Below are 9,815 nucleotides of genomic sequence, written 5' to 3' on the forward strand. Positions count from 1 at the left end.
TTGGCATTTCCATAGCTTTAAATAATGTACATCTGGGCAGACCCTGGATTGAAGCCCATGAGCCGGAAGGCACAATTTCTCCATTGCCTACAGTCGGATAATTTTCCAAGCTATTGGCAACATGGGAATTTTGCAGCCCTATCACGGGCTCAGAAAAGTTCACTGCCACTAATCGGAACTGGGATCACTCATTCAAGGATTGCATGATCATGTTTTTCCTCAGCAGTGACAGCTGTCTGCACCCGGCATTAGCAATGCAGATGAGTTAGCCTAATAGGTTCATGCAGAACACACCAAAATGTGGTTTAATCCCCCAGATAAATAATTTAACATTTAACATTGATGTGAGAAGATTCCTTGATGTGACTCAATTAGGTCCAATGCAGATCAAATGAAATGGAGCTAGAGGAACCTATGCCATGTGTGTGTGTGTGTGTGTGTGTGTGTGTGTGTGTGTGTGTGTGTGTGTGTGTGTGTGTGTGTGTGTGTGTGTGTGTGTGTGTGTGTGTGTGTGTGTGTGTGTGTGTGTGTGTGTGTGTGTGTGTGTGTGTGTGTGTGTGTGTGTGTGACAGTAAGGGACATAAAAGTGTGCCTGCTCTTGTAATGCCACATACAAACTCAGGGCAGCAATAACATCCACCTGACAGAACCCCAGCAATAACATCCACCTGACAGAACCCCAGCAATAACATCCACCTGACAGAACCCCAGCAATAACAATCACCTGACAGAACCCCAGCAATAACATCCACCTGACAGAACCCCAGCAATAACATCCACCTGACAGAACCCCAGCAATAACATCCACCTGACAGAACCCCAGCAATAACATCCACCTGACAGAACTCCAACAATAACATCCACCTGACAGAACCCCAGCAATAACATCCACCTGACAGGACCCCAGCAATAACATCCACCTGAAAGAACCCCAGCAATAACATCCACTTGACAGAACCCCAGCAATAACATCTATCTGAAAGAACCCCAGCAATAACATCCACTTGACAGAACCCCAGCAATAACATCCACCTGACAGAACCCCAGCAATAACATCCACCTGACAGAACCCCAGCAATAACATCCACCTGACAGAACCCTAGCAATAACATCCACCTGACAGAACCCCAGCAATAACATCCACCTGACAGAACCCCAGCAATAACATCTATCTGAAAGAACCCCAGCAATAACATCCACTTGACAGAACCCCAGCAATAACATCCACCTGACAGAACCCCAGTAATAACATCCACCTGACAGAACCCCAGCAATAACATCCACCTGACAGAACCCTAGCAATAACATCCACCTGACAGAACCCCAGCAATAACATCCACCTGACAGAACCCCAGCAATAACATCCACCTGACAGAACCCCAGCAATAACATCCATCTGACAGAACCCCAGCAATAACATCCACCTGACAGAACCCCAGCAATAACATCCACCTGACAGAACCCCAGCAATAACATCCACCTGACAGAACCCCAGCAATAACATCCACTTGACAGAACCCCAGCAATAACATCCACCTGACAGAACCCCAGCAATAACATCCACCTGACAGGACCCCAGCAATAACATCCACCTGACAGAACCCTAGCAATAACATCCACCTGAAAGAACCTAGCAATAACATCCACCTGACAGAACCCTAGCCATAACATCCACCTGACAGAACCCTAGCAATAACATCCACCTGACAGAACTCCACCAATAACATCCACCTGACAGAACCCCAGCAATAACATCCACCTGACAGAACCCCAGCAATAACATCCACCTGACAGGACCCCAGCAATAACATCCACCTGACAGAACCCCAGCAATAACATCCACCTGACAGATCCCCAGCAATAACATCCACCTGAAAGAACCCCAGCAATAACATCTATCTGACAGAACCCCAGCAATAACATCTATCTGACAGAACCCTAGCAATAACATCCACCTGACAGAACCCTAGCAATAACATCCACCTGACAGAACCCTAGCAATAACATCCACCTGACAGATCCCCAGCAATAACATCCACCTGACAGAACCCCAGCAATAACATCCACCTGACAGAACCCCAGCAATAACATCCACCTGACAGAACCCTAGCAATAACATCCACCTGACAGAACTCCAACAATAACATCCACCTGACAGAACCCCAGCAATAACATCCACCTGACAGGACCCCAGCAATAACATCCACCTGAAAGAACCCCAGCAATAACATCCACTTGACAGAACCCCAGCAATAACATCTACCTGAAAGAACCCCAGCAATAACATCCATGACAGAACCCCAGCAATAACATCCACCTGACAGAACCCCAGCAATAACATCCACCTGACAGAACCCCAGCAATAACATCCACCTGACAGAACCCTAGCAATAACATCCACCTGACAGAACCCCAGCAATAACATCCACCTGACAGAACCCCAGCAATAACATCTATCTGAAAGAACCCCAGCAATAACATCCACTTGACAGAACCCCAGCAATAACATCCACCTGACAGAACCCCAGTAATAACATCCACCTGACAGAACCCCAGCAATAACATCCACCTGACAGAACCCTAGCAATAACATCCACCTGACAGAACCCCAGCAATAACATCCACCTGACAGAACCCCAGCAATAACATCCACCTGACAGAACCCCAGCAATAACATCTATCTGACAGAACCCCAGCAATAACATCCACTTGACAGAACCCCAGCAATAACATCCACCTGACAGAACCCCAGCAATAACATCCACCTGACAGAACCCCAGCAATAACATCCACTGACAGAACCCCAGCAATAACATCCACCTGACAGAACCCCAGCAATAACATCCACCTGACAGGACCCCAGCAATAACATCCACCTGACAGAACCCTAGCAATAACATCCACCTGAAAGAACCCTAGCAATAACATCCACCTGACAGAACCCTAGCAATAACATCCACCTGACAGAACCCTAGCAATAACATCCACCTGACAGAACTCCAACAATAACATCCACCTGACAGAACCCCAGCAATAACATCCACCTGACAGAACCCCAGCAATAACATCCACCTGACAGGACCCCAGCAATAACATCCACCTGACAGAACCCCAGCAATAACATCCACCTGACAGATCCCCAGCAATAACATCCACCTGAAAGAACCCCAGCAATAACATCTATCTGACAGAACCCCAGCAATAACATCTATCTGACAGAACCCTAGCAATAACATCCACCTGACAGAACCCTAGCAATAACATCCACCTGACAGAACCCTAGCAATAACATCCACCTGACAGATCCCCAGCAATAACATCCACCTGACAGATCCCCAGCAATAACATCTATCTGACAGAACCCCAGCAATAACATCCACCTGACAGATCCCCAGCAATAACATCTATCTGACAGAACCCCAGCAATAACATCTATCTGACAGAACCCTAGCAATAACATCCACCTGACAGAACCCTAGCAATAACATCCACCTGACAGAACCCTAGCAATAACATCCACCTGACAGAACTCCAACAATAACATCCACCTGACAGAACCCCAGCAATAACATCCACCTGACAGAACCCCAGCAATAACATCCACCTGACAGAACCCCAGCAATAACATCCACCTGACAGAACCCCAGCAATAACATCCACCTGAAAGAACCCCAGCAATAACATCTATCTGACAGAACCCCAGCAATAACATCTATCTGACAGAACCCCAGCAATAACATCCACCTGACAGATCCCCAGCAATAACATCTATCTGACAGAACCCCAGCAATAACATCTATCTGACAGAACCCCAGCAATAACATCCACCTGACAGAACCCCAGCAATAACATCTATCTGACAGAACCCCAGCAATAACATCCACCTGACAGAACCCCAGCAATAACATCTATCTGACAGAACCCCAGCAATAACATCCACCTGACAGGACCCCAGCAATAACATCCACCTGAAAGAACCCCAGCAATAACATCCACCTGAAAGAACCCCAGCAATAACATCCACCTGAAAGAACCCCAGCAATAACATCCACCTGACAGAACCCCAGCAATAACATCCACCTGACAGAACCCCAGCAATAACATCTATCTGACAGAACCCCAGCAATAACATCCACCTGACAGGACCCCAGCTTGCTTATTTATTACCCTTCCTACCCTACTGCTCACAGAATGTCAACACACACACACACACACAAACACACCCAATCCTGTATAACTAACCTTGTGGGGACACACAATTCACTCCGATTCAAAATCGTATTTTCCCTAACCCTAACTTTAACCCCAAAAGCAAACCTTAACGCTAACCTTAAACCTAACCCTATCTCCAGACCATAACCCTAGCTGCTAACCCTAAACCTAATTAAACCCTAATTCTAACCTTAACCCTAAACCACCTAGAAATAGCATTTGACCTTTTGAGGACTAACAAAAGATCCCCAGTTGGTCAAATGTTGGGTTCTTTACTATGCTCTGAGAGAGAGAGAGAGAGAGAGAGAGAGAGAGTGAGACAATGAAAATACAGTGCCTTTGGAAAGTATTCAGGCCCCTTGACTTTTTCCACCTTTTGTTACGTTACAGTCTTATGCTAAAATTGATTAAATGAATATAAAATCTCAGCAATCTACACAAAATACCCCATAACGAAAAAGTGAAAACATGTTTTTAGAATTTTTTGCAAATGTATAAAAAATAAAAAGATAAATACCTTATTTATATAAGTATTCAGACCCTTCGCTATGAGACTCAAAATTGAGCCCAGGTGCATCCTGTTTCCATTGATTATCCTTGAGATGTTTCAACAATTTGATTGGAGTCCACCAGTGGTAAATTCAATTGATTGGACATGACTTGGAAAGGAACACACCTGTCTATATAAGGTCCCACAGATGACAATGTGTGTCAGAGCAAAAACCAAGCAATGAGGTCGAAGGAATTGCCTGTAGAGCTCCGAGACAGGATTGGGTCGAGGCACAAATCTGGGGAAGGGTACCAAAAATTGGCTTCGGCATTAAAGGACCCCAAGAACAAAGTGGTCTCGAACATTCTTAAATTGTGGAAGTTTGGAAACAAAACTCTTACTTGAGCTGGCCGCCCGGCCAAACTGAGCAATTATGAGAAAAGGGCCTTGGTCAGGGAGGTGATCAAGAACCCGATGGTCACTCTGACAGAGCTCTAAAGTTCCTCTGTGAAGATGGGAGAATTTTCCAGAAGGACAACCATCTCTACAGCACTCCACCAATCAGGAAGCCGCTCCTCAGTAAACGGCACATGACAGCCTGCTTGTAGTTTGCCAAAAGGCACCTAAAGATTATCAGAACATGAGAAACAAGATTCTCTGGTCTGATGAAACCAAGATTGAACTCTTTGGCCTGAATAGCAAGCGTCACATCTGGAGGAAACCTGACATTATCCCTACGGTGAAGCATGGTGGTGGCAGCATCATGCTGTGGGGATGTTTTTCAGCAGCAGGGACTGGGAAATTAGTCAGGATCAAGGCAAAGATGAACATAGCAAAAGTACAGAGATCCTTGATGAAAACCTGCTCCAGAGTGCTCAGGACCTCAGACTGGGACTAAGGTTCACCTTCAAACAGGACAACGACCATAAGCACACAGCCAAGACAACGCAGGAGTGGCTTCGGGAAAGTCTCTGAATGTCCTTGAGTGGCCCAGCCAGAGCCTGGACTTGAACCCGATCAAACATCATTGGAGAGACCTGAAAATAGCTGTGCAGCAACACTCCCCATCCAGCCTGACAGAGCTTGAGAGGATCTGCAGAGAAGAAAGGGAGAAACTCCCCAAATACAGGTGTGCCAACCTTGTAGTGTCATACCCAAGAAGACTTGAGGTTGTAATCGCTGCCAAAGGTGCTTCAACAAAGTACTGAGTTAAGGGTCTGAATACTTATGTAAATTTGATAATTAAGTTATGTATATTTCTTTTGCTTTGTCATTATGAGGTATTGTGTGTAGATTGATGAGTGGAAAAAACTATTTAATCCATTTTAGAATAAGGCTGTAACATAAACAAATGTGGAAAAGGTGAATGGGTCTGAATACTGCCTTCACTGCCAAACGTGCTTCAACAAATTACAGAGTAAAGGGCCTGAATACTTTTTGTTTTGGTTGAAATTATTCAACATTTTTAAAAACCTGTTTTTGATTTGTCATTATGGGGTATAGTGTGTAGATTGATAGGGGGGGGGACAATTTAATCCATTTTAGAATAGGGCTGTAACCTAACAAAATGTGGAAAGAGTCAAGGAGTCTGAATAGTTTTTGAGGGCACCGTAAATGCACCCTGATGGAACCTGCAGAGAGCTTGCTACCTAGGACAGTGTGAGCAGCCAGAGTCACAGCAGCAGTGTTTTCAGCCTTATTCAAACTAATGCATGTTGGAGCAAATATATGTGTCAATTCATGTGCATGTGTTCAGATTTGGACCTCTCTTATTCAAATATAAAATGAATGGGGGCCGCTCGGATCCGGTCCAAATATAGCCTCTAATGTTGGATTCTGTCCTGCATCAGATACCATGATTACTACTAATAACCTCCTGCCATGTTTAGGCCCTATATAGTGGCCATGTTTTATCACAACAATGAAAATCAAGCAGCTTGCTGTATTAATGGCTATGCTGTGTCTGGGTGCAGCTGGTCATTATGGGTCCATGTGTTATGCTACTCTTACCCACACAGCCTTCCTGTCTGTCATTCTGTTATTCTGTAATGTGGCACTCTGACCACAGACACTTTGTTAGAGGACAAAAACATTTATTTTCTCAAAGCAGGTAGCGGGGTAATAAAAGTCACACTCTAAGCATCAACCAAATGGCAATTGAGAGAGGAGAGAAGACCTCAATATAAGCATTGTTTGGGGATGAGAACTGTGGAACACACCAATTACTACTCCCAGTCAGTCCCCCAAAAAACAGAAATCAATGAGGACACAAAACTGAACAATCAGCTGCCCTCAGCTATCAACGTTGGAGTGGAATATGCAAAAATGCCAATTAAATGTGTTAGCATACACACACTTTTTCATGATATCCAAGCATCTGTAGCATTAGGCATGGTTCTCTTTATGCAAAATGGAGGCAGGGAAATGAATACGCAATCTACCACTGTTTTCATCATTAGTGAGCTACATCTCCAGCTAGGCTGCTCTGAGCCCATGAATGGGAGAGACTTTGTGTGCCCTCGATTGCCAAATTAATTATTGTCTTGACATCTTAATTCTCAGTTCTTGTGTGTGGTCAAATCAGGCTACTATAGAAAAGCAATCAAGCAATTATTCCTAAATGATATTTTCCCAACACACACTGATTGGTGATTCTTTTCTTATTGGGTAAGCTCATTCATTCTGAGCAGCTTGCTTGTTATGCCTCTACCATTACTCCTTCCCCTCTCATCTTACCTCTCTCTCTCTCTCTCTCTCTCTCTCTCTCTCTCTCTCTCTCCCTCCCTCCCTCCCTCCCTCCCTCCCTCAATCCCTCCCTCCCAGCACCAGGCCGCTGATGTTGTGAGATGACACACTCTACAAACGCCCAATGATCTATGGCGTTGTCTATTCCTCCAATTACTATTCACATCTCGGATTAACTTTGATGTGGAACCTAATGAGATAGGGAAGTTATCAAGGCAGTGGCTGATAGTGGTCTCATTTATTCCAGCACCTGGAACCGGCGAGTGACAAAAACTAATGAGGAGGAGTCTGCCAGTAAATCCCAGAGAGTTAAGGCAAGGAGAGTCTCCAGTAGCAGCACATCTTCAGTTCATCAGCCTATATGAAATGGTCTGGGTGCAGCTACAGCAACATGGAGACACATATGTTGCCTGTTAAAGAACCAAGGAAGTTTGGAGGAGATAAGAACCATCTCTCTTCCCTCCAGCATCTCTCTCTTAACAGCTACTCCAAGGCTTTAACGGCCAGGCTAATTGCTGGGTTTGTTTTGCTGTGGGGGGTGTGGAAGTTACAGTATACACCCTTCCCCTTATCTAAGAGCATTAAAACCATTATGCTCCACATTTGGCCCCAGTGTAATCCAGATGCGGTGTGGCAGAAATGGGGGAGAATATTTGACTATCACTGAATGGTCATTATAAGGGAAATAGTGTACATATTCAGTATTTGAATTGAAAACCGTTATCTGTGAATAGGGTCTGCACAATAGTCAATTATGTTAAAGAGAAATATGCATTACCATAATCCATAATACCACGAATTTACAACAATGAAACAGAGCAGTACAATAGTGCCATTTAATTTGAAACAATACCCTACCGTATGGTAGTGCCATTTAATTTGAAACAATACCCTACCGTATGGTAGTGCCATTTAATTTGAAACAATACCCTACCGTATGGTAGTGACATTTAATTTGAAACAATACCCTACCGTATGGTAGTGACATTTAATTTGAAACAATATCCTACCGTATGGTAGTGCCATTTAATTTGAAACAATACCCTACCGTATGGTAGTGCCATTTAATTTGAAACAATACCCTACCGTATGGTAGTGACATTTAATTTGAAACAATACCCTACCGTATGGTAGTGACATTTAATTTGAAACAATATCCTACCGTATGGTAGTGCCATTTAATTTGAAACAATACCCTACCGTATGGTAGTGCCATTTAATTTGAAACAATACCCTACCGTATGGTAGTGCCATTTAATTTGAAACAATACCCTACCGAATGGTAGTGACATTTAATTTGAAACAATACCCTACCGTATGGTAGTGCCATTTAATTTGAAACAATACCCTACCGTATGGTAATGACATGTTTTTAATGGCAGGAACTTAATTCAATTGCCCACCATTTGCTTTAATGTCTTTAATGTTTAATGGCTCTCTATCTGACTCACTATCATGCTCCATTGCACCAAATGATTGTTTCAAATGAATTCACAAGAACATTAAACAATTGTCTTTGATTTGAAAATGTATGTTTCATTTTGATTGTCATTTGAATAAACTTTGAATAAAACATTTCAGTTCTTCAACTATTTCTCTCTGTACAACCTTTCGGTGTATTGCACATTTTTACATTTACATCCTTTATCAGAAGCCCTTATCCAGAGCGACTAGCGTTAAGTGACAGATTTTTCAGCTAGTCGGCCTGGGATTCAAACCAGCGACCTTTTGGTTACTAGCCCGTTACTGGCTACCTACCGCCTAATGTACTGTAAGGCAATGTCATTATTGCTGAAAAACTGAATTATTGTCTATGAAAATATAATCAAAGGGTTATAATATATTGCATTTAACAATACCATTGTTCATTATAATCTAATGGTGCTTTAAAATAATACTTTAATTATCAAGCAGAAACATATTACTGTAATATCGCTTAGGGAAGGAAAATAACTGAATGTGAAGTTAACAGTGAATTCTCCTGCACTGACTGACTTTGTGTAGAGTAGCAGGAAGTGTGTGCCTTTTGATTCAGAGTATAAAAGTAACTCATATTTGTACATCTAACACATACTCGAAGTGAATGAGCAGCCCATGAATGTGTTTCTATGAGGTAGTGGAGAGCTCTACAGACTTTAAAGCCCAAGACCAATTAAGCCTTGCCTCATCGGGAGAAAGAGAGGAGCTGAAAGCTGAACACGTTAGATAATGCTGCCTCGTAAAGGCGCCGACTCGCTCAGTGTAAAATTAGAGAGACAGAAAATCTTGATAAAGGGAGAAAAAAAAACAGACAGACACTAGGGGGAGAACGGAAAGAGATGGTGAACACAGTGGATGTGCCAGCCACGCTAAGCCTATGGATGTCTGT

The sequence above is a fragment of the Oncorhynchus keta genome, chromosome 29 (genome assembly GCF_023373465.1).
Source record: "Oncorhynchus keta strain PuntledgeMale-10-30-2019 chromosome 29, Oket_V2, whole genome shotgun sequence".
NCBI lineage: Eukaryota > Metazoa > Chordata > Actinopteri > Salmoniformes > Salmonidae > Oncorhynchus > Oncorhynchus keta.